The sequence below is a fragment of the Budorcas taxicolor genome, chromosome 25 (genome assembly GCF_023091745.1).
Source record: "Budorcas taxicolor isolate Tak-1 chromosome 25, Takin1.1, whole genome shotgun sequence".
Classification (NCBI taxonomy): Eukaryota; Metazoa; Chordata; class Mammalia; order Artiodactyla; family Bovidae; genus Budorcas; species Budorcas taxicolor.
Genome location: NC_068934.1, coordinates 27,482,386 through 27,509,717, shown reverse-complemented (window position 1 = coordinate 27,509,717; position 27,332 = coordinate 27,482,386). Strand labels below are relative to the sequence as shown.

At 37.3% G+C, this 27,332-nt stretch overlaps 3 pseudogenes; all 3 read left to right on the top strand.

Annotated features, from left to right (window-relative positions):
• The first annotated feature begins 3,583 nt into the window (after positions 1-3,583).
• On the top strand, positions 3,584-4,505 carry LOC128069126 (olfactory receptor 147-like; annotated as a pseudogene).
• An 8,812-nt stretch (positions 4,506-13,317) lies between these two features.
• Positions 13,318-14,239, top strand: LOC128068740 (olfactory receptor 147-like; annotated as a pseudogene).
• An 8,228-nt stretch (positions 14,240-22,467) lies between these two features.
• On the top strand, positions 22,468-23,386 carry LOC128069125 (olfactory receptor 8B3-like; annotated as a pseudogene).
• The last annotated feature ends 3,946 nt before the right edge of the window (positions 23,387-27,332 follow it).

Genomic DNA, 27,332 nt, shown 5'->3' with positions numbered 1-27,332 from the left:
TATAAAACACTGGTGAAAGAAATCAAAAAGGATGCTAAGATGGAGAAATATATCATGTTCATGGATCAGAAGAATCAATATAGTGAAAAAGAGTATACTACCCAAAGCAATTTATAGATTCAATGCAATCCCTATCAAGCTACCAGCGGTATTTTTCAGAGCTAGAACAAATAATTTCACAATTTGTATGAAAATACAAAAAACCTCAAATAGCCAAAGCAATCTTGAGAAAGAAGAATGGAACTGGAGGAATCAACCTGCCTGACCTCAGGCTCTACTACAAAGCCACAGTCATCAAGACAGTATGTTACTGGCACAAAGACAGAAATATAGATCAATGGAACAAAATAGAAAGCCCAGAGATAAATCCACACACCAGCTCTGTCTTTTAAAGATTGCCATACTAAAAATGAGCTTCCCTTGTATCTCAGTTGGTAAAATATCTACCTGCAATGTAGGAGACTCAGGTTCAATTCCTGTCTTGGAAAGATCCCCTGGAGAAGGAACTGGCATTCCCCTTCAGTATTCTTGCCCAGAGAATCCTATGGATAGAGGAGCTTGGTGAGTTACAGTCCATGGAGTTGCAGAGTTGGACATGACTTAGCAACTAAATCACCTTACCAGGGAAAACAAAAACAAAAACAAAAACAAATCCTATAATTGTGGAAACACAAATAATTGTTTTGTTTGTGATGACCTTCTTTTTTTAGAGCATTATTTATTTTTAATTTAAATTTATTTATTTCAATTGGAGGCTAATTACTTTACAATATTGTATCTCTTTTTAATCATAGAATGATATTCTTCTCCCTTCTTCCACTCAATATAAGTAGCATTTTTTAATATAGACCCATGTAGGTTCATTTTTCAAACACAAACATGTATATTTCTAAAATGTATTGAATCTCCCAAGAGAACTGAGTGGTCTCTGAAAAGTAAACATTATACAGTGTTGTTTATATGTTTTGAGAAGGTTAAAATTTTGTACCATATGTAATGTGTGCAAAATACTTTGATCAATCAAAATGGTACTTTCATGGCTTCTCATCAAGGATAACTCTGACTCAATTTTGTCTTTAGTTTTAACCAAGTCTAAATCATAGTTTTGAGAATTATATCTTTACTACCTAGCTCCATTTATCAAGTGTGTAAAGGAGAACCATTGGAAGTTCTTGGACTAGGGAGGGACAGATCTCTGTTTTCAGAACTTATTCTAGCAGTAATGTTCAAGACCAAATAAGAGTGAATATGTGGGAAAATGATAAAAATAATAGTTAGGAGCCACTACAGTTCAACATTACAGTAGTCCAGTTTAAAGATAAATTCAGAAATTGTGTGGTGGCTAAGGGACATGGATGAGGTCATTGTGGTTGTAGATGTTATAGCTTGCTGCTGCTGCTGCTGCTGCTGCTGCTGCTGCTGCTGCTGCTAAGTCACTTCAGTCGTCTCCAACTCTGTGCGACCCCATAGATGGCAGCCCACCAGGCTTCGCCGTCCCTGGGATTCTCCAGGCAAGAACACTGGAGTGGGTTGCCATTTCCTTCTCCAATGCATGAAAGAGAAAAGTGAAAGTGAAGTCGCTCAGTCGTGTCTGACTGTTCACAACCCCATAGACTGCAGCCTACCAGGCTCCTCCATCCATGGATTTTCCAGGCAAGAGTACTGGAGTGGGGTGCCATTGCCTTCTCCGTGTTATAGCTTAGTATGAGAGAAGTTTTGAGTATATTCTGAAAGTTCTTAGACAAAATTAATATGACTTAGATCCAGGATCCAAAGAGTTAACAAGATAGAATAAATGTTTGTCCTTATAGAATTTACAGTTTATAGAGAACACAAAGGGAAGAAGTCTGATGACTGTTATGAAACAGAATCTAGTGAAAGTTATGAGAACATGAATAATAACAGCTGACATTTATTGACTATCATATGCCAGATGGTGTCCAAACCATTTAAGTTTTTTTTTTTTCATTTAGTTAACACAACAGCTCAATGAAAAGGATGCTATTTTAGCATTCCTTGTTTTACATAGGAGAAACAAGAGAGTAAATAACTTTTCCCAAATGATGTAGCTTGTAAAAGAGGAAGAAGGAAAGTGGGATTCACAATACTCTAAATCCATGGCTCCTATTCTTTTCTATGATGAGAAAAAATTAATAACTGAAATATTACAAAAAATGAGCCAGTAGAAGAGTCAAGCAAGAATTTCAGGTATATGTTAAAAGCATAAACTATAGAAGGGATGTACTATATTGCAGAGTCTTTCAGAGACATCTCAGAGAGAACAACTGAAATGAGTCACTACAACATTTGAAGAATTTCTGATTAAAAAAAAAATAATAAAGAAACCTGAAAGTAGATCTCTTACACAATCATGTCCATTTATTAAATCTGAATAAAGAGGGAATGAGACAATTTAGTAGCTTCCCCAATGAGGAGATGGGAATTCACTTTGTATCTACCTGAGTAATGTACAATCCTTAGAATAAAGAAAAAATGAGTAAAAGAGTATGTCCATAAAAGCTAAAGACAGAACGTGAACCAGAATTCATAATTTCCTTATTCCATATTATACATATAATCTACACCCTGGAGAGGAGACCAAGCAAGCCTCTAACCTGCTTTTCACCAAGTGCATTACATCATTATTCTCACACAAATCTTCTGTGTCTAATCAAGTAGCAAGTATGATAATAAATTATTTTCTTCTGTCATTTGAGAACACTGAAAATATCAGAAATTATAGAAGTTCAAAAGATTTCCAAAGCATAGGTGAACTAATGTCTATCTCCTCTCCCCTAAAATCAAAAGGAGAACGTGAAATGACATTTCCAGAACCAACAGGGTAAAGACCTAGGGTAAGCAAGCCAGACCTGAAGTTTTAAACACAGTTGAGTGAGTTTCTGAATTTAATTTACAATACGTATTCCTTGTTTTGAGATGAAAGTCCATGGACCATTCTTTCTCATTTTGTGCTGTTGAGTCCAAAGTGAAACTAGCGGAAGGATCTGTTGGAGAGGAATCAGAGAATATTAGAGGGCTCAAAGGACATAACAGTCAGGCAGATTCCTCTAAGTAGGTAGATCTCTCATTCTTCTACCTGTATGATTTTTACTCTGTGACAAGGTTGGTAACTTAATTCTCCTAGACTCGGGTCCCCTCATCTTGACTTAGAAACAGTGTTCCTGCCACATAAAGTCTATCTGCAACGAGAAGACTGATGAGGGAAGAGTTCACAGAAATGAAGGAAAGCTGAGATGAGAGCACAAGAATTGCATCCTTGTCCATCCTTTCTTTCCCTGGGTTTTCCAAGAAGGTATGTTTGCATATGGCAGCACTTGCCTTCCCTCTCTAGAATGATTATGATGTCCTTCATTATATTTAGCTTATAAAAGCTCTAATAAAGGCAAGTCCACATCACTCTGTATCCTGATCATGGAAAAGGCAGACTCTATGGGACCAGGTTGGGATAGTGTCAGGCATTCACAGTGTGTATCCTGTTTCATAGGAGGAGAAACAGTGGAAGAGCTGAGTTGTTCTCTAATGGAACCCTTTCTCCTGTGTTCACAGATTCCTTTAGAGAAGAATGGCTCCTGGAAATGGGTTTTTTCCTGACTCAGTTCATTCTGATGGGATTAACAGACCAACCAGATCTCCAACTCCCCCTTTTCTTCCTATTCCTAAGAATGCATATGATCACTGTGATGGGGAACCTGGGCTTGGTAATCTTAATTCAGCTAAATTCACATCTACATACCCCCATGTGGTTTTTCCTCATTAACTTGTCCTTCATAGATCTCTGTTATTCTTCTGTTTCCACAAAAATTGCTAATTAACTTCACATCAAAGAAGATTATTTCTTACATGGGGCACATCACTCAGCTCTACTTTTTCTGTTTTTTTGTCATTTCTGAAATCTATGTGCTGACATCAATGGCCTATGACATCTATGTGGCCATCTCTAAGCCACTTTTGTATCATGTTGCCATGTCCCCTAAAGTGTGTTCCACCCTATGCTTGGTTTCTACTTGATGGCATTTTCTGGTGCCATGGCTCACACTGGATGCATGCTGAGACTGGACTTCTGTGATGCAAACACCATCAACCATTATTTCTGTGACATCCTCCCTCTGCTCCAGCTCTCCTGCACAAGTACCTATGTCAGTGAGCTGGAAATGTTCATCGTGGTAGGCATCAATATCATTGTGGCCAGTCTCACCATCTTTGTCTCATATGGTCTCATTCTCACCAACATCCTCCTCATCAGCTCCACAGAGGGCAGGTCCAAAGCCTTAAGGACTTGCAGTTCCCACATAATTGCTGTTTCTCTGTTCGTTGGATCGATGTCTTTTGTGTATCTCAAACCATCTTCTGCTGGGTGTATGGAGGAGAGAAGTATCTCTTCTGTTTTTTACACCAATGTGGTTGCTATGATGACCCCCTTATTCTACAGATTTAGAGATAAAGATGTGAAAACTGCTCTGAGAAAAACTGTAAGTGGGATATAGTTTTGACTAGCAACAGTGTCTCTGTTCAGATAGTCAAAATATCAAGATTCTCTTTTCAACTATAATAATTTTATTAGCATCTTCTTAACCTATTTCTATTTTATCATATTGAAAGGCATTTGAGATTTGTGTCAATTTATTTATACTTATCATATAGGAGGACCTCTCTCCTTATTCACCACTTGCATAATTTCCTGTTCTTACATGTTCTTATTTCTTAATACTATTAAGAAAGACATTTACTATCCTGTTTACTATCTATGGGCTTCCTAGTTGGCTCAGCGGTAAGGAATCCTCCTGCCAATGCAAGAGACTCAGGTTCAATTCCTGGGTCAGGAAGAGCCCCTAGAGGAGGAAACAGGAACCCACTCCAGTATTCTTGCCTGGGAAATCCCATGGAGAGAGGAGCCTGGTGGACTACACTGTCCATATGGTCATAAAGAGTCAGATACGACATAACTGAGCACGAATGCACATTACTATTTATTGTAGTACATTTTGTGTATTTATTAGAATACATTTTGTGTGTTTATTGTATTCTTTTCTAGAATACATTTTTCTCTCTATTAGTTTGAACTTCCCTTTTCCTCTGAAAATAGAAGACTCCTCAACAGATGATCAAATCAGGGAACATTAGGGTGACCTTATGTTGCTGGAGATGTCTTATCTGCCTATTGCCATCAGAAACATGACTCAGAATGTTTCCTGTTCCCATCTTTCCAGGCTTCATTGAGTAAGACTGTATCACCTAATTTCTGTGGTGGAAGACTTCATAGTGACTGTTAAGTGTAACCCATTTTGCATCTGTAAACACTGCATTATGCTTCCTTTGACAAAGGATTTTGTCACCTGCAAATCATTGCAGGTTGTCAAAATGTATTCATTATATGGGTGGTACAATAAAGCTCAGAATAGTTAATGATGTATTTACAGTCATATGTGTTAATGAAAAAGTGTAGAATAAATTTGTTTCTGATTTCAAGTCGATTAATCTCAGTATCCTTTGCTTCTATTCTATCTCTTTAATATTGCTTAAGTAAATATGGTCCAAGAAAAACGATTCTAGCTTGTAAGCTGACTGTGCTTTGTTTCAGGGTGGTACATGAATTTCTCTCAGGCTGGGTATTGATTGCTCCTTTGCTATTTAATTTTTTTTTTTAAGAAAACAGTTTGTCAGGGGCATTTTTTTTTTTAATGTAGTTTATTGGAAAGAGAATACCTCTTGGGCTAGTTTATTGGGGAGGTGATTGGTCAAGGAAGAACATTCCTTTTTTTCACAAAATTTAAAAAAATAAATAGTTTTGGGAATGCTTTCAAGTGTTTGTATTTCTGAGAACAGGGCATGGGAGAGAAGTGAGCCTGGTAACCTCTCATGAGGCTGGACCTCAACAGACATATGGCCAATAAATAAGAGGTCCCCTGTGGAGTGTGGGCATGAGGCTTAGGACCTGCTCTTTGATCTGGAAGTTTTTTTCTGTTCCATCTAGTGAAGGAAATGTATCCTGTCCATAAAGTTTTTCTAATCTTATAATGCACAGTGACTATACAGTAGTACTGCTTGGGGAAATAAAGATGAATTTGAAGGGAATAAAGGAAATAAAGCTATGGCCAGAACTGGGTAATCCTAGTAGAAATAAGACACTTTTTCATGAGATAAAATGGTGAGTAGGGACTAAAGCTCAAATAAGAATGAAGGAATTTAGAAAAAATAGTAGAAAACAAAAACCTGTATTTATGAGTCTCCTCCTTTTTTTGGACAGCCCTAAAGGACAGGGAGACCTGGTGTGCTGCAATTCATGGGGTTGCAAAGAGTCGGACACAACTGAGCGACTGAACTGAACTGAGAAATACTATAGAGATCCTGGGATTTATCTGGATAGGATAAAATTTTAAACTTTTGATATTAAAAAAGTTAAATTCACAAGTCTCCATTCCTTTGTTGTAACCTGAGTACAACTGACCCACTCCTGCTTTTGTTGACTTCCATATGCTTCTTCCTTATTTATTTTAAGATATAAAATAAGTCAATCTGCAGTTAAAACTATGATAATTTGACAGAAACATTTTGTGGATAAATTGTAACAGTGTCTTTTCTGGAATAAGATGTTGAGTTATTTTTCTTTCTAGAAAATAAGGAAAATGGTTACTCTAAAAATAAAAATAAAAAAATACAAACCCTTAATTTTTTTTAACTCCTTGCTATATCCTTGATTTGTAGTTTTCAATGTAGTTTTCACTCATACCACATCCCCTGATCGCAATATCAATATGTATGATTTTCATTTAAAAAGATCTTTTTATATAAAACAGTTGACCTAGACTGGTATTTTTTTCATTTACCTGTTATCTTTTTTTATAAAATTGTCTTCCTTATATACAGAGAAGTGTATCTAAATTAGTCAATAATGATTACACTCTTTATAACCTTTGTAGGTATGCACAGGTACACCCACTCTGTTCTCTATTTTACCATTATTTGAGGTGCCAAAAATGTGCAACAGTTGGTCACAAATCTTCCATTTGAGAAGCCTCAAAATAGAAATTAAATTTGTTTCATTTTTAGAAAAAGTGAACTTTCAAGTTAAGTTTCATTCCATCAGATTATTGTGAAAAAAAAATTTATTTTTGAAAGTGGAAGTTAGCTATACTTATACAATTAAAGTGGAAATAAGTAATTTAGATATGACCTTTCTTTCAAGGTTTATAGCAATAAAAAACCTACCTCATGAAACAAGATAAATCTCAAATAAAGAACCTTACTTTGTATTTAAAGAAAATATAAAGAGTAGAAATAACAAAACCCAAAATTAATAAAAGGAAAGAAATTATAAAGAAAAGAGGAGAAATTAGTGAAACAGAGACTGAAAAGTACAATAGGAAAGGTCAATGAGACTATGTTCTTTGAAAAGATAAACAAAATCAATAACCCTTCTGCCAGACTTATCAAGACAAAAGAGTGATGGCTCCAAAAATAAAATAAAAATGAAAAGAGAGGCATTACAAGCAACACCACACAAATAAGAAGGATCATAAGAGATTATATGAAGTATTATATGACAATAAAATGGACAACCTAGAGGAAATGGACAAATTCCTAGAAATGTACGGTCTCCCAAGACTGAACTGAAAAGAAGTAGAATATGAACAGATCACTTGTCAGTATTGAAATTGATTCAGTATTTTTTTAAAAAGTCCAAGACCAAATGGCTTCAATGGTGAATTCCACCAAACAATTAAAAAGAGAGAATAGGTATCCTTTTCAAACTATTCCAATAAATTTCAGAGAAAAGAGCAATGTCAAGCTCATAATTTGAGATCAGCCTCATCCTGATATAAAAACAAGACAAAAATACCACAAAATGTTTACAGGCCGTTATCACTGATGAATGCAGCTGCAAAAATTCTAAAGAAAACACAGGAAAATCGATTTCACCAATACATTAAAAGGCTTATATACCATTATCAATTGGGATATATCTCAGAGATGCAAGGATGATTCAATAAATGGAAATTAATCAGTGTGATATACTACATTAACAAATTGAAATAAAAAGTCATATGATCATCTCAATAGATGCAAAACAAATCTTTGGAGGAAGTTCAATATTTGTTTTTCATAAATCTCTCACTAAATGGCCACAGAAAGAAGCATCTCCACATAGTAAAGTCCACATGTGAGAAACTCACTGCTGACATTATATTCAATTGTGAAAAGCAGAAAGCATTTCCTCTAAGATCAGAAATGAGACCAGGATGCTCACTATCACTGCTTCAGTCCACATAGTATTGGAAGTCCTAGCCATAGAAATCAGATAAGAAAATGACATAAAGGCATCCACATTGGAAAGGGAAAGCTAAAACTTGTACTGTTTGCAGACATGATTGTAGAAAAAATAGAATCCTACAGAAACCACCAAAAACCATTAGTACTCATTCATAAATTCAGTAAATGTGCAGGTAACAAAACTGAACAAACAGCAATTTGTTGCATCTCTCTAAAGTAATAAACTATCAGAAAGATAGTTTGAGAGAACAATCAAACATTCAATTGCATTAAAAACAACAAAATACCCAGGAATAAACATAACTGAGGAAGTGAAAGACCCATGTTCAGAAAATGATGACACTGGTGAAAGAAACTGAAGATTGCACTAAGAAATGGAAAGATATACCTTGCTCATGGTTTGGCAAAATCTGTATTATTAAAGTGACCATACCACCCAAGGAAATTTCTTGCAATCCTTACAATAGCATTTTTCATAGAACTTAAACAAATAATTCTAAAATTTGTATGGAAACACACACACGAAAAAACAAATAGCTTCAGTTCAGTTCAGTTCAGTCACTCAGTCGTGTCCGACTATTTGCGACCCCATGAAAGGTAGCATGCCAGGCCTCCTTGTCCATCACCAGCTCCCGGAGTTTACCCAAACTCATGTCCATTGATTTGGTGATGCCATCCAGCCATCTCCTCCTCGGTCATCCCCTTCTCCTCCTGCCCGAATCCCTCCCAGCATCAGAGTCTTTTCCGGTGAGTCAACTCTTCACATGAGATGGCCAAAGTACTAGAGTTTCAGCTTTAGCATCAATCCTTCCAATGAACACCCAGGACTGGTCTCCTTGCGGATGGAATGGTTGGATCTCCTTGCAGTCCAAGGGACTCTCAAGAGTCTTCTCCAACACCACAGTTCAAAAGCATCAGTTCTTCAGTGCTCAGCTTTCTTCACAGTCCAACTCTCACATCCATACATGACCACTGGAAAAACCATAACCTTGACTAGATGGACCTTTGTTGGCAAAGTAATGTCTCTGCTTTTGAATATGCTATCTAGGTTGGTCATAACTTTCCTTCCAAGGAGTAAACGTTTTTTAATTTCATGGCTACAATCACCATCTGCAGTGATTTTGGAGCCCAAAAAAATAAAGTCTGACACTGTTTCCACTGTTTCCCCATCTATTTCCCATGAAGTGATGGGACTAGATGCCATGATCTTAGTTTTCTGAATGTTGAGCTGTAAGCCAACTTTTTCACTCTCCTCTTTCACTTTCATCAAGATAGCTTAAATAGTCTTAAAGAAGAAGAGCAGACCTTGAGATATCACACTTCCTGATTTCAAACAATACTACAAAGCTATAGGGATCAAAACAGCATAGTATTGGCACAAAACACATGCCGATCAACTGGACAGAATAAAGAGTCCAAAAATGAACCCACACTTGCATGTCAATGAATCTATGAAATGAGAATCAAGAATACAAAGTGGGGAGAGATAGCTTTTAATAGAGGGTTTTGGAAAAACTGGACAGCTACATGCAAAAGAAACTGTACCACTATCACACCACATAAAAAAGAAACTCATACAAAATGGATTTAAAAATTAAAGGTACATAAAATTTGGAAGATAAAATCTGGAACATAAAATTTCTGGAAGAATACATAAACCAAATGCTCTTTGATATTAGAATTAGTAGTATTTCTTTGACTATGTCTTCTTGGCCAAGAGAAATAAAAGCATAAATAAAGGGAACTATTCAAACTGAAAAACTGTCTCATAGTAAAGGAAACTGTTACCAATATGTAAAGGCAGGGCTTCCTTGGTGGCTCCGTGGTAAAGATCTGCCTGCCAATGCAGGAGACACAGGTTCGACCCCTTGTCTGGGAAGATACCACATGCCGCAGAACAACTAAGCCCATGTGCCACAGGTACTGAACCTGTGCTCTAAAATCTGGGAGCTGCAACTACTGACCCAAGTGCTGCAACTGTTGAAGCTCTCGTGGCATAGAGACCCCTGATCCTCAATAAGAGATGCCACTGCAATGAAGAGTAGCCTCCACACTCTGTAACTAGAGAAAAGCTTGAACAACAGCAAGGACCTGGCACAGCCACAAATAAATAAATAAATAAAATTATTTTTAAAAATGAAAAGGCAGCACACTGAATGGAAGAAGATTTGCAAATGACATAGCTGATAAAGAGTTGATTTTCAGAATATAGAAATAACAAATAGAAGTCAATATCAAGAAAATAAACAACCCAATTTAAAAATGGGCAAAGAATTTTTACATATTTTGGATATATATCCCTTTTCAGATATTAATATTTGAGAAATACTGGAAAGAAAAAAAAAATGGGCAAAGAAACTGGATAGACATTTTTACATGGAAACATGCTCAGCTTACTGATCTCAGGGAAAGGCTAATCAAACCCCAGTGAGATATCACTTCAACACTCTGAATGTCCATTATCAAAAATAAAATGGAGTATTAATGAGAATGTGAAGAGAAGGGCACGTTTGTGCACTGCTGGTAGCAATACAATGGAAAACATTATGAAGATTCCTCAAAAAATTAAATTTAGAATACATACGTATTTCTAAAATGACTTGAAGCTCTCAAGGCAATTCAAATTTAAACGTCCTCCAACATTCTTATATTTTTGAGAAGGCTAAAAGGTTGTTCAATATTTAATCTGTGTAAAATATATTCCAATCAATCAAAATGGTATTTTCATGGCTTCTCATCAAAGATAACTCTGACTCAATTTCTTCATTAGTTTTAGCAAAGACTTAATCATCATTTTAAGAACTGTATTTTTACTCCATAGGTTCAGTTTTCAAGTGAGTAATGGAGAACCATTGAAAATTCATGAACTAGGGAGGGCCAGAGCTGTGATTTCAGACCTTATTCTAGCAGCAGTGTCCATGACTAAATAAGAGTAAGTAGCTGGGAAAATGCTAGAATAATAGTGGCCACGGTAGTTCAACATTATAATTCAGTTTAAACATGAAATCCGGAAGTCATGTGGTGGCTGACGGACATGGATGGACACTGTGATTGTAGATGCTGTGGCTCAGCATAAGAGAAATGTTGAATATATTCTGGAGGGTTTCAGGCAAAAAAGAACTTGCTTTTCAGAAAGAGCCATTGAGTTTTTTCTCTGTACTCTGCACTGTTCTGAGATTCATTAGCAAAATAGTAAACATGGTAGAATAAATGTTTGTTAGAGAATTTACAATTTATAGAGGAACACAGGAATTAAAGGAAGAAGTCTGTTGAATGTTATAAGGGAGACACTACTGGAATTGATGGTAATATAAATAATGACAGCTGGCACTTAATGACTATTCACCATATGCCGGGTACAGCGCCATTTCACTTAGGTATTTTTCATCTATTAACACACCAGCCCAATGAAAGAGGTGTTCTCTTTACCATCCCTATTTTAAACATTTGAAAGGAGAGATTAAGTAAATTGTTCCAAGTGTTGTAGTTAGTAAGAGTGGAAGAAGGAAGACAAGATTGACAACACTCTCTAATTCCATAGGCCCCTGCTCTTTTCTATGATGAGAAAAGACTGGTAACTTTAGTTATTGAAATGTTACAGAAAATGACCAAGCAGAAGAATCAGGTAGAAATGTTGGGTATATATTAAGATAAACACTAGAAAGGATATATAACATTACCAATAATTTCAGAAATATCAATAATTTCAGAAATGAGAGAGAACAGCAGAAATGAGTTACTTCAACATTTGAAGCATTTTAGAAAAAGAAATAAAGAACTCTGGAATTAGGACCCTTGCAGAAAATATGTCCACTTAGTAAATGGGCATAAAGAGAGAATGAAGCAATAGAGTAACTTTCCCTTCAGAGGTGAAGATAATAGGGAGATTGAGAATATACTTTGATGCACCTAAGGGATGCACAATCCCTAGAGTGAAGTGAAAAATGAGTAAAAGAATGAGTCCATAAGGAACTAAAAAGAGATCATGAATGGGGATCAATATTCTTATTCCCTGTTTTCATCTAATCTACTCCCTGGGGAAAAGACTCAGCAAGCATCTAGCCTGTTTTCAACCAAATGCATTACATCATTACACTCACATTAAATCTTCTGTGTCCAATCAAACAGCAAGTGTAAAAACAAAAGGCTTAATTTTTCTATACTGTGTGAAAGGACTGAAAACGATTATCAGAGATCATAGTAGTTCACGGAGATTTCGAGGGCATATGTCGATGCCATCTCATCAGAGAATCAAAGAAATCAAGCCTTAGGAACTGGAAGTTGCATCTCCAGTATCAACTGGGTAAAGACAACTGATAAGGGGGCCAACCTTGAGGTTTTCTGAACTAAGGAGTGTGCGTTTCTGAATCCAGTTTATAGTAATGTATTCCCCTTTTTGAGAAGAAAGCCCAGGGACCTGATATATTCCCACTCTTTCTCATTTTGTCCAGTTCTGTGAATGAAGTGAAACTAGTGGAAGCATCTGTTGGAGAGGGATCAGAAAATATTCAGAGACATGAGGGGACAGAAATGACATTTAAGTCAGGAAGTTTCCTCTAAGTAGGTGTAACTCTCTCCTACCTGTATGGCTTTTGCTCTGTGACAAGGGGAGTAACATATTTCTCCTAGATTCTGGTTCCTTCATCTTGGTTTATAACAGTGCTCTTGGTTCCTACCACATCAGGTCTAATCTGCATTAGAAGAAAATACCAGGCTGTTGTTAAGGTCACTGCCTCCAGTTATCCTGGTGAAGGAAGAGTTCAAGTGAATGAGGAAATGTTGAGATGACAGTAGAACAATGGTATCCTAATCCATCCCTCTTCCCCTTGGATTTTCCAGCAGGTATGCTTGCATATGACAGGACTGGGCTTCCCTCTGTTTGTGATGTACTTTGCTATATTGGACAAAACTCAGTGACTAAACAAGAAAAACAAGAGTGCTCTTTTGTAGGATGTGATACTGTGGAGGAGCCAAGTTGTTCTCTAATGTAGCCCTTTCTCCAGTGTCCACAGATTCCCTTGGAGAAGAATGGCTCCTGGAAATTACTCTTTTATGACTGAATTTATTCTATTGGGATTAACAGACCAACCAGATCTCCAACTCCCTCTATTCTTCCTCTTTCTATGAATGTATATGGTCACTGTGTTGGGAAATTGGGGATTGATAATCCTAATTGCACTGAATTCACACCTGCACACTCCCATGTACTTTTTCCTCTTTAACTTGCCCTTCATAGATCTGCATTACTCTTCTGTATTTACACCCAAGATGCTGATTAACTTCACATCAAAGAAGAATAATACTTCTTACATGAGGTACATCACTCAGCTCTACTTCTGTTTTTCGTCATTTCTGAATGCTATGTGCTGACATCAATGTCCTATGATCACTATGTGGCTATCTGTAACCCACTTTTGTATAATGTTGTTATGTCCCCTAAAGTGTGTTCTAGGCTTATGCTTGGTTCCTACTTGATGGCATTTTCTGGTGCCATGGCTCACACTGGATACATGCTGAGACTGACCTTCTGTGATGCAAACACCATCAACCATTATTTCTGTGATGTCCACCCTTTGCTCCAGCTCTGCTGCACAAGCACCTATGTCAATGAGCTTGTAGTTTTCATTGTGGTGGGCATCAACATCATTGTGCCCAGTTTCACAATCTTTGTCTCTTACGGTCTCATCCTCACCAATCTCCTCCAAATCAAGTCCACAGAGGGCAGGTCTAAAGCCCTCAGCACCCAGTTCCCACATCATTGCTATTTCTCTCTTCTTTGGATCATGTACATTTATATATCTCAAACCATCTTCTGCTGGGTCTATGGATGAGGAAAAAGTTCTCTTCAATCTTTTATATAAATGCGGTTACCATGATGAACCACTTGATCTATAGCTTGAGAAATAACGTTGTGAAAACTGCTTTGAGAAAAACTCTAAGTAGGAGATAATTTTGAATAGACTAGAGTATCTCTCTGTACAGTTGGTCAAAGGCAGGAAGGTTTTTTGTTTAATCATTGGAGAAGGCGATGGCACCCCACTCCAGTACTCTTGCCTGGCAAATCCCATGGATGGAGGAGCCTGGTGGGCTGCAGTCCATGGGGTCGCAAAGAGTCGGACACGACTGAGAGACTTCACTTTCACTTTTCACTTTCATGCATTGGAGAAGGAAATGGCAACCCACTCCAATGTTCTTGCCTGGAGAATCCCAGGGACAGGGGAGCCTGATGGGCTGTCGTCTATGGGGTCACAAAGAGTCGGACACGACTGAAGTGACTTAGCAGCAGCAGCATAGTAATTTTATTGACAATATTCTTAATTCTTTTTTACCGTGTGGCAGGATATCTGAGTCATCTCTCAATTTATTTCCACTTTTTCAGACAGAATAGGTCTCTTTTTTCTTGCCCACTAGCACAACTTCCTTTCCCCACTTTCTCCCCTTTATTAATATTATTCAAAAAAATTATTAAATCTGTTTTTTCTTTCAGTTTGAATGTTTTTCCCTGTAGAAATAACAGACAGGTCTACTGATGACCAAACTGGGGAACTTGAGATTTACATTGTGTCTTCATGGATATCTTATCCACAACTTGCCATTGGAAGCATGAATCAGACAATGTTTTCTCTTCTCTTCCTTCCTGTCTTCCTTGAGCAAGAATATATTTCACTTAATCCCTAAGTATAAGGTTATATAATGACTGTTACATAAATACTTAACAAAATTGTTAAGTATAAACAATTTTGCTTTTGTTAACAGTACACATTTTGCTTTTTTGACAAAGAATTTTCTTACTTTTATACAGCCAGTCCTTCACATAACAGATTGTTAACATATACTGCCTGGATGGGGAAGTATAGCTCAGAGTAGTTATTGCTTTATTACAGTTGTATATCTTTTAATGAAAACATCTAGACTAAATTCAATTTTGTGACTTAAAATCTATTAATCTCAGTATACTTTGCTTATACTTTATCTCATTATTTTTGTTTCGGTAAACATGGCATAGAAGAAAATATTCTAATTTGAAATTTTACTGTGTTTTGTCCCTGGATGGTACATGAATTTTTCTCAGGATGGGTATTTTTTAGTTGTTTTTTTGTTTATGAAAATAGTTTATTTTGTTATTATTGTTGTTGGGAAATGGGAGGCCTTATGAATCTGAATATTGGGGAGATGACTGGCTTAAGTAAGGATGTTATTTCTTCCAAAAAAAAGAAAGAAAAATAAATGGAACACTTGCAAGTGTTTTTAATGCAAGGAACAAGGCTATGGGAGATTAAAGAGTCCAGAATCCTGTCATGAGCCCAAGGTTTAACAAGCCACATTGTCAACAAATAAGAGGTTTTTGTGGGGAGTTCTCATGAGGCTTAGGAATTATATTTAAACATGGGTTTTTACTTATTCCATCTAGTACATTAACTATCTAGTCCATAAAGCTTTCATAAACTTATGATACACAGCAACCAATCAATAGTAGTGTTTTTTGAAATGAAGGTAGAAAAGTTGTGGTTACATATGAGGAAAAAGAGGACTTTTTTCAGAAGATAAAATAATTATTAGTGATTAAAACTCAAATTAGGGGTAAGGAATCTAGGAAATAAATTTTTTTAAATAAAAGCCTCTTTTAAATGATTCTCTTTTTTCTGAAGACCTAGAAATATGAAGGAGATCACAGGATTTCTATGGGTAGGATAAAAACTTCAGTTCAGTTCAGTTCAGTCGCTCAGTCAATGTCTGACTCTTTGCAACCCCATGAATCACAGCACGCCAGGCCTCCCTGTCCATCACCAACTCCTGGAGTTCACTCAGACTCATGTCCATCGAGTCGGTGATGCCATCCAGCCATCTCATCCTCGGTCGTCCCCTTCTTCTCCTGCCCCCAATCCCTCCCAGCATCAGAGTCTTTTCCAATGAGTCAACTCTTCACATGAGGTGGACAAAGTATTGGAGTTTCAGCTTTAGCATCATCCCTTCCAAAGAAAACTAGAGCTGATCGCCTTCAGAATGGATTGGTTGGATCTCCTTGCAGTCCAAGGGACTCTCAAGAGTCTTCTCCAACACCACAGTTCAAAAGCATCAATTCTTCGGCGCTCAGCTTCCTTCACAGTGCAACTCTCACATCCATACATGACCACTGGAACAACCATAGCCTTGACTAGACAGACCTTAGTCGGCAAAGTAATGTCTCTGCTTTTGAATATGCTGTCTAGGTTGGTCATAACTTTTCTTCCAAGGAGTAAGCATCTTTTAACTTCATGGCTGCAGTCACCATCTGCAGTGATTTTGGAGTCCAAAAAAATAAAGTCTGACACTGTTTCCACTCTTTCCCCATCTATTTTCCATGAAGTGATGGGACCGGATGCCATGATCTTCATTTTCTGAATGTTGAGCCTTAGGCCAACTTTTCCCTCTCCTCTTTCACTTTCATCAAGAGGCTTTTTAGTTTCTCTTCACTTTCTGCCATAAAGGTGGTGTCATCTGCATATCTGAGGTTATTGATATTTCTCCCAGCAATCTTGATTCCAGCTTGTGTTTCTTCCAGTCCAGCGTGGTTTGATAATTAAAAAACTAAAGTCATTAACTTCCATCACTGTGTGTGACATGGGCAAAACTAAATCACTTCTGCTTGTGATGGCTATTGGCTATTTCGTCATGGATTTTAAGATGTAAAATCCTCAAATTGCTGTTAGAGAATGATAATTTGAAAAAAATATTATGGGAGTAGCTCAAGTTATGACTGTCTTTTAGGATGTTAGATCACTTTCCTGTTGAGAAAATATGGGGAAATTGTTACTCTAAAATGCTTAAGTCACTCTGCACAGTGGATCAGTTGTGTCCTACTCTTTGTGACCCAATGGACTGTAGCCTACTGACTCCTCTGTCCATTAAATTTTCCAGGCAGGAATACTGGAGTGGGTTGCCAGAAGTTTGTTGCATGTGGCCTTTATTATGTTGAGGTATGTACCCTCCATGCCCACTTTCTGGAGAGGTTTTTTTTTTTTTTTTATCATAAATGGGTGCTGAACTTTGTCAAAAGTTTATTGTGCATCTAATGAGATGATCATATTGTTTTTATTCTTCAGTTTGTTAATGTAGTGTATCACAATGCTGATTTGTGGATATTGAAAAATCCTTGCTTCCCTGGGAAGAATCCCACTTGATCATGGTGTATGACCTTTTTAAAATATTGTTGGATTCAGATTACTAGGATTGTGTTGATAATTTTTGCATCTATTTTTCATCAATAATATTGGCCTATAGTTTTCTTTTTGTGTGTGTCGTATCTTTGTCTAGCTTTGGTAGTAGGTCTTAGTGGCCTCATAGAATGAGTTAGAAAGTTTTCCTTACCTATCAACTTCCTCCAAAGAACTCAGTCTTCTCAGAGTGAGATAAGAGGAGGTGAAAGTAGATTGTAAAATAATTGCCAATTTGTTCTCCCTTAGTATTATAGTTTTCTGCAGTTAAAAATGTTGGGTGTATATTTCCAGGATCATAATCTGATTTTTAGTATTTTTCTTAAGAACCCTCATCTGGGAAATTCCTAAAGAATTTTTTTTTCTTAATTATTTCAAATCTTATCCAAGTCAAAAATTCCCACCAATGGAAGCTGGTTACTTAGATTATCTTGATAACATTTTAAAATTCTTCCAAAACATTTCCAAATGATAAAATCCCCATTCTCTGACAAGGACCTACTCAGAGACAAATAACATTCCTCCTTAATTCACAGGAAGAGTTATCAGATATTGATTTTTCACACTGTGGTAGTTTTCATTCAGAAGAAGATTGTTACTTTTAGGACAGATGAAATTAGTAAGGCTTTCTTTTCCACTTTAGGAAAAAGATCTTTAGACCCAATGTTCTTTTTTCTCATCTATCATCTATTATGTTGTAGACTGTTTGGAGAAGTCATAATCTAACAGATCTCAGAGGCAAGAAACTTTTCCTGTAAGTGGTTCATTGATAGGGTAGTTGATATCCTAAATAGCATAAACCCCAGATTAACTCACTTTTCAAATAACGCATGCACTGTTACACTGTGGGATTTGTTAAGACACATTTCTCCATCCTATTTTTCATTCTTTCATCCGTTCAGAAATCTCTGGCTATGGAATTTTTTTGAGGAAATGAAAGGGCACTCAGATATGGTCACTTGGTTCTGAAGAGGACATGAAAAGTGAGCACTGATCATATGAATCATGGATTGACAGGTCCTTTTTCTGCTTGATTATCTTTATTTAGGGTCTGAGAAATACAGTCAGCTTAGTCAGCTTTTAATACATCATAACTTCCACTGGGATCTTTACTGTGTATAATCAGACTTTCTTTGAGATGGAGAGCCAGGACTGGTACAAGGATTTCCCTGAAGAGAGCCTAGTGTCTCTTATTTAATATTAATAACATAAGCAATTTTGAAGTTTCCTGGGGGGCATTTCTAACCTCTGTTCATATAATTAGTCATTTTTTCTTTACATTGGATTCTTTTCCAAAATGCTACATCATGAATCATACCTTCTCTTACCTAATTTAGTTAGACTAGTAGATTTAAATATTATACAATATATTAGAAAGATTCGAAACAAGAGATAGGGAGCTATGGAAAAATTTCAGAAAAACCCAAAATTTTAAATGGCATACTCTTAATTTTTATTCGTTAGAAAGTCTGTGCCTGTTGGTCTTTTCCTTCCCTCTCTTAGGAGTTGCTATGAAAATAAATAAATAAACAAATCACTCAATTTTAGTGGCAAAAGTTACTGTTTTGTGAGTGGGGAAACTACTTTTTTTTTTTAACAATTTGAAGATTTTTTTTAGAGTTTGATGCTTTTCTACTCATAAGAGATTGTAAAATTATAATCTTCCCCTCCTTACATTAAATGTAAGCAATGTGTGTATATAGACTTATAAATGTTTATTTTTCACATACAAACACATAGATATTTCTAAAATAGGTTGAACTTCCCAAAGCAATTGCATTGTCTCAGAAAAGTAAACATTCTCCAATTTTCTTTTTTTAGGTGTTTGAAAAGGTTAAATTTTGAACAATAGCTAATTTGTGCAAAGTACTTCATAAATCAGACTGGTCTTTTTATAGCTTCTCATCAAAGTAACTGTGACTCAATCTCTTATTTAGTTTTAACCAAGATTTAATCATAATTTTGAGAAGTATATTTTTGTTATATTGCTTGAATTTTCAAGTGAGTAATGGAGAACTGAAAGGTTCTTGCTGAATCACAAAAGACACGAGGATTCTTGGCCTCTGGAGGAGAATTCAATTCAAGGCCAGAGACAAGGCTTGATTGCTCAGAGCTTTTGTGTAATAAAGTTTTATTAAAGTATAAAAGAGATAGAGAAAGCTTCTGACATAGACATCAGAAGGGGGCAAAAGAGTACCCCTTGCTAGTCTTTAGCCTGATGTTATATAGCTACTAGCAATTTGCTAATTAAAGAAAGGAAATATCTCAAAACTCAGAGAATGGCAACAGGGCCCTCACCCACAACATGCATTGAGACAACATTGGCATCCCAGGCCATAAAATGATTGACATGAATTTTGAAGAAAGGCAGATTTCCATACAAATACACAGTTTAATTAACACAGATTAGGAGAACCATATGAGTATAACATATTGGTTTGTCAGGTGGAACCAACTTCCTGCTGCTGCTGCTAATTCGCTTCAGTCGTGTCCAGCTCTGTGTGACCCCATAGACAGCAGCCCACAAGGCTCCCCCGTCCCTGGATTCTCCAGGCAAGAACACTGGAGTGGGTTGCCATTTCCCTTCTCCAATGCAGGAAAGTGAAAAGTGAAAGTGAAGTTGCTCAGTCATGTCTGACTTCCAACGACCCTATGGACTTCAGCCCACCAGGCTCCTCTGTTCATGGAATGTTCCAGGCAAGAGTACTGGAGTGGGGTGCCATTGCCTTCTCCAGGAATCAACTTGAAGACAGAGTAAATACATAGTACATTAGCAGCTGAGCACTGAAGAATTGATGCTTTTGAACTGTGGTGTTGGAGAAGACTCTTGAGAGTCCCTTGGACTGCAAGGAGATCCAGCCAGTCCATTCTTAAGATCAGTCCTGGGTGTTCACTGGAAGGACTGATGCTAAAGCTGAAACTCCAATACTTTGGCCACCTCATGTGAAGAACTGACTCATTGGAAAAGACTCTGATGCTGGGAGGGATTGGGGACAGGAGGAGAAAGGGATGACAGAGGATGAGATGGCTGGATGGCACTACCAACTCAATGCACTTGAATTTGAGTGAACTCTGGGAGTTGGTGATGGTCAGAGAGGCCTGGCTGAATCTTTGCGATTCATGGGGTCGCAAAGAGTGAGACACAATTGAGCGACTAAACTGAACTGACTAAAGACAAACATTTCCATAAGAAAAATGCATCGGTTAGCTTAAGGTTTGAAATGTTAGAGATAATGACCCAGTGGGAGAATCAGGTAGAAATTTCAAGTAAGTGTTTTTAAGAGTATAAACTATAGAAGGAAAATGTTGAACTGCTAAGCCATGTCTGACTCTTTGTGACACCATGGACTGTAAGCCACCAGGCTCCTCTGTTCATGGGATTTCCAGATAAGAATACTCGAATAGGGGGATTCCCAGGTAAGAATACTTGAATAGGTTGCCATTTCCTTCCAAGGAGATCTTCTGACCCAGGGATCAAACCTGTGTCTCTTGAATTGGCGGGCAGTTTCTTTACCACTGAGCCACTGGGGAAGCCCCATAGAAGGAATATGCAACATTGCAAATTATTTCAGAGATATTCTAGAGAGAGAAGAAGTGAAATGAGTTGAAAATTTTCAGATAAAGAAATAAGGAAACCTGGAAATAAGAGCCTTACAGAAAATATATAAATTTGGGAAATGGGAATAAAGAGGGAATTAAATATTTAGTAGCTTTTCCTTCAGAGATGAGCATACTGAGGAGATGAGAATTTACTTCAGATCTACACTGAGGGATGTACAATACCTAAAATGAAGAGGAGTAAAGCAGTGAGCCTGCAAGAAACAAAAGACAAGTCATGATCCAAGATATATAATTGCCTTATTCCCATTTGTGCATATAATCTACACCCTGGAGAAAAGACTGAACAAGCTTCTAGCTTATTTTTAACCAAATGCATCACATCATTAAACACACATTAAATCTTCTATGTCTAACCAGGTAACAAGTATAATAATAAAAAGGCTTCCCCCCCCCACCCCCCCGCTCCCCGCTGCTTGAAAGGACTGAAAATAATTATCAGATTTTATATTAGTTAGGAAAAATTTCCAAGGAATATGTTGACATAAGTCTAGGCTGTCTCCCTTAGAATTAAAGGAATTAAGCCTCAACAATCTGAAAATGAATTTCCAGGATCAACTGGGTAGAGACCACTGACAAGAGGGCCAGCCCTGAGGTTTTCTGAACTAAGGAGGGTAAATTTCTGAATTCAATTTACAGCATATAATCCTTGTTTTGAGATGAAAATCCAGGGATGCAAATATGCCCATTCTCTCCCATTTTGTGTACTTCTGAGCTCAAGTGAAGTTTGTGGGAAAATCTCTTCAGGGGATTGGTCAGAGAATATTCAGAGTCATTCAGGGGCTCAAAGAGTATATCAATCAGGAAGTCTCCCCTAAGTAGGCGGAACTCTCAGTCTTCTACCTTTGTAGATTTTACTCTCTGGCAGGGGAAGTAACTTAACCTCATGAAGATTCTGGTGCCTTCATTTTGTATTAGAAGCAGAATTCTTGGTTCCTACCAGTCAAGACTAATCTGCATTGCAAGCTAGCACCAGGTTGCTAGGAACGCTGCCTCCAATTTTCCTGGTGAGGGAAGGGTTGAAGTGAATGAGGAAACGTTGAGAGGAAAGTAATACACCCCTGTCCTGATCAATAGTTCTTCTCCCTTGGTTTTCCAGTGTCATCTTTGCCTGTGGTCTTCCCACTGTAGGCTAAGTTTGTGATGTCTTTGTTATATCAGCTTACAAAAGCTCTGATAAAGTGAAAGTCCATTTCACTCTGTATCATGATAATGGTAAAGGTAAACTCCATGGGTCTAGGTAGGGTCTAAGCTCATGCATTGCCAGTGTATACACTCTGCTGTAGGATGAAATATTATGAGAAGAACTGAGTTGTTTTCTAATGCTACTCATTTCTCATGAGTCCACAGATTCCTTTAGAGAAGAATGATTGGAAATTACTCTTTTGTGACCGAATTCACTCTGTTGGAATTAACAGACCACCCAGATCTCCAGCTTCCCCTATTTTTCCTATTTCTGGTTATGTATATGGTCATTGTGATGGGAAATTTGGGGCTGATAATTCTAACTGGGATAAGTTCACACCTACACACCCCCATGTACTTTTTCTTCTTTAACTTGTCCTTCATAGATCTCTGTTATTCTTCTGTGTTTATACCCAAAATGGTGATTAACTTTGAAGAATATTATTTCTTACATAGAGTGCATGTTCAGCTTTACTTTTTCTGTTTTGTTGTTGTTGTATTTCTGAGATCTATGTGCTGATATCAATGGCCTATGATCACTATGTGGCCATCTGTGATCACTTTTGTATAATGTTGTTATGTCCTCTAAAATATGTTCCAGCCTTATACTTGGTTCCTATTTGGTGGCATTTTCTTGAGCCGTTGCTCACACTGAATGCATGTTGAGACTGACCTTCTAAGATGCAAACACCATCAACCATTACTTCTATGACATCCACCCTCTGTTCCAGCTCTCCTGCACAAGTACCTACATCAACAACCTGGAACTTTTCACTGTGGCAGGCACTAACATCATTGCACCCAATCTCAACATCTTTGTCTCTCACCCTCTCATCCTCACCAACATCCTCCACATATGCTCCACAGAAGGAAGAAAGTCTTCAACAACTGCAGTTCCCACATCATTGCTGTTTCTCTGATCTTTGCATCATGTATATTTATGTATCTCAAACAATCTTCTGCTGGGTCTATGAATGAGAAAGATCTCTTCTCTCTTTCACACCACTGTGGTTGCCATGATGAATCCCTTAATCTACAGCTTGAGAAATAAAGATGTGAAAACTGCTCTGAGAAAAAATCCGAGCAGGAGACCGATTTGATTAGAAACTATCTCTCTGTGCAATTAGTCACAGGGCAGGAAGGTTCTGTGTTTAATTAAAATAATTTTATTGACAATCTTATTTCTATCTCACCATGTTGAGGAAAATTTGAACCTTCTCAATTTATTTTCAGTTTTTGTAGAGTAGGTCTTCTCTCTTTTCACACCATTTGCACAATTTCCTTTCCTCTTTTCCCACTTAGTATACTAGTAAGTGGGAGATGAACTCCCCAGGTCGGTAGGTGCTCAACATGATACCAGAGAACAGTGGAAAAATAACTCCAGAAAGAATAAAGAGATGGAGCCAAAGTAAATAATAACACTCAGTTGTGGATGTGACTGGTGATGGAAGTAAAGTTTGGTGCTGTAAGGAACAATATTGTATAGGAACCTCGAATGTTAGGTCCACGAATCAAGGTAAATTGGAAGTGGTCAAAAGATAGATGGAAAGAGTAAACATCGATATTTTAGGAACAAGCAAACTTAAATGGACTGGAATGGGTGAATTTAACACAGACAACCATTATATCTACTACTGTGGGCAAGAATCTACTAGGAAAAATGCAGTAGCCCTCATAGTCAACAAAACAGTCAGAAATGCAGTACTTGGATGCAATCTCAAAAACAATAAAATGATCTCTGTTCATTTCCAACACAAACCATTCAATATCACAGTACTCCAAGTCTATGCCCCAACCAGTAATGCTGAAGAAGCTGAAGTTGAACAGTTCAATGAAGACCTACAAGACCTTCTAGAACTAACACCCATAAAAGGATGTCCTTTTCATTATAGGGGACTGGAATGAAATGTAGGAAGTTAAGAGATATCTGGATTAACCTGCAAATTTGGCCTTGGAATATGGAATGAAGGAGGGCAAAGCAAATAGAGTTTTGTCAAGAGAACTCTCCCTCTTCCAACAACACAAGAGAAAACGCTACTCATGGACATCACCAGATGGTCACTACCAAAATCAGAATGATTATATTCTTTGCAGCCAAAGATCCAGAAGCTCTATACAGTCAGCCAAAACAAGACCAGGAGCTGACTGTTCCTCAGATCATGATCTCCCTATTGCCAAATTCAGACTTAAATTGAAGAAAGTAGGGAAAACCACTAAACCATTCAAGTATGACCTAAATCAAATACCTTAAAATTATACAGTGGAAGTGACAAATAGATTCAAGGGTTTAGAGCTGATAGACAGAATGCCTGAAGAACTATGGATGGAGGTTCATGACACCATACAGGAGGCAGTGATCAAGGCCATCCCCAAGAAAAAGAAATGCAAAAAGGCAAAATGGTTATCTGAGTAGGCCTTACAAGTAGCTGTGAAAAGAAGAGAAGCTAAAGGCAAAGGAGAAAAGGAAAGATATAAGCATCTGAATGCAGAGTTCCAAAGAATAGCAAGAAGAGATAAGAAAGCCTTCCTCAGCTATTGATGCAAAGAAATAGAGGAAAACAACAATGGGAAAGAATAGAGATCTCTTCAAGAAAAGTGGAGCTATCAAGGGAATATTTCAAGCAAAGATGGGCACAATAAAGGACAGAAATTGTATGGACTAACAGAAGCAGAAGACATTTAGAAGAGGTGGCAAGAATACACAAAAGAACTATACAAAAAAGATCTTCATGACTCAGATAACCGCAGTAGTGTGATCATTCACTTAGAGGCAGAGATCCTGGAATGTGATGTCAAGAGGGCCTTAGTAAGCATCACTACAAACAAACCTTGTAGGGGTAGTGGAATTCCAATTGACCTATTTCAAATACTAAAAGATGATGCTGTGAAAGTGTTGCACTCAATATGCCAGCAAATTTGGAAAAATCAGCAGTGGTCACAGGGCTAAACAAGGTCAGTTTTCGTTCCAATCCCAAAGAAAGGCAATATCAAAGAATATTCAGACTACTGCAAAACTGCACTCATCTCACATGCTAGCAAAGTAATGCTCAAAATTCTCCAAGCAAGGCTTCAACAGTTCGTGAACCGTGAACTTCCAGATGATCAAGCAGGATTTAGAAAAGGCAGAGGAATCAGAGATGAAATTGTCAACATCTGTTGGCTCTTTGAAAAAGCAAGAGAGTTCTAGAAAAACATTTACTTCTGCTTTATTGACTATGCCAAAGCCTTTGACTGTGTGGATCACAACAAACTGTAGGAAATTTGAAAGAGATGGGAATACCAGACCACCAGACCTGCCTCCTGAGAAATCTGTATGCTGATCAAGAAGCAACAGTTAGAAATGGACATGGAAAAATAGACTGGTTCCTAATCGGGAAAAGAGTACATCAAGACTGTATATTGTCATCCTGCTTTTTAAACTAATATGCTGAGTACATCATGCAAAATGCCAGCTGGATGTATCACAACCTGGAATCAAAATTGCCGGAAGAAATATCAATTAGCTCAGATATGCAGATGACACAACCCTTATGGCAGAAAGCGAAGAACTAAAGAGCCTCTTGATGAAAGTGAAAGAGGAGAGTGAAAAAGTTGCCTTAAAACTCAACATTCAGAAAACTAATATCATGACATGTGGTCCCATCACTTCATGGCAATAGATGGGGAAATAGTGGAAACAGTGAGAGACTTTTTTTTTGGGGGGGGGGGGGGCTCTAAAATCACTGCAGATGGTAACTGCAGCCATGAAATTAAAAGACGCCTGCTCCCTGGAAGAAAAGCTATAACCAACCTAGACAGCATAGACATTACTTTGCCAACAAAAGTCTGTCTTGTCAAAGCTATGGTTTTTTCCAGTAGTCATGTATGGATGTGAGAGTTGGACTATAAAGTAAGCTGAACACCAAAGAATTGATGCTTTTGAACTGTGTTGTTGAAGAAGACTCTTGAGAGTCCCTTGGACTGCAAGGAGATCCAACCAGTCAATCCAAAAGGAAATCAGTCCTAAATATTCCTTGGAAGGTCTGATGCTGAAGCTGAAACTCCAATACTTTGGCCACCTGATGCAAAGCATTGACTCATTTGAAAAGACCCTGATGCTGGGAAAGATTGAAGGCAGGAGGAGAAGGGAACAACAGAGGATGAGATGATTGGATGGCATCACCGACACAATGGAAATGAGTTTGAGTAAGCTCCAGGAGTTGGTGATGGACAAGAAAGCCTGGGGTGCTGCAGTCCATGGGGTCGCAAAGAGCGACAGAACTGAACTGCATACTAGTAACGAGAAAAGTAATATCTCTGAGTTTTTTTCTTTGTCATTTTGAATGTTTTTCTCTCTGGAAATAGAAGACTGTTTTATAGATGATGAAATTAGGCAACATTAGACTGACATAATGTCATTGGGGATGTCTTATCTGTCTCTTGTCATTAGAAGTACAAATCAGAAAATATTTGATTTTCCTCTCTCTCTAGCCTTCATTGAACAAGAATACTTATTTCTCCTTTGTGCCTGAGATGGTCCTATAATGACTGCTTAGTATATCCCATTTTGCATCTGTAAACACTTCACACATTATACTTCATATGGCAAAGGGTTTTCTTACCTTTGCACACCCAGTCCTGTACATAATGTGTTGTCTATATATATCATTGCCTGTTTGAGAGAAGGTCCTTAAATAATCTGAAAGAATGAAACCTAAGTTTAAAGAAAGCTTATTGTTTCTAAAAAGGAATCAAATTTAATTTTTATTTTGAGGCTTCTTGAATGAAAAATTTTTGGCCATCTTTTAACAAATTTTGGCACCTCAAATAGTGATAAAACATATAATGGAATAGATGGACCTCTGCAATGCCTACAAAAGTCCCCAAATTGTGTAATTATTATTGTCTTATTTAGATATATTTCAGAGGCAGAAGTATATTTAAGGACCTTAAATAATCTGAAAGAATGAAACCTAAGTTTAAAGAAAGCTGATTGCAGAAAGTGAAGAGGAACTAAAAAGCCTCTTGATGAAAGTGAAAGAGGAGAGTGAAAAAGTTGCCTGAAAA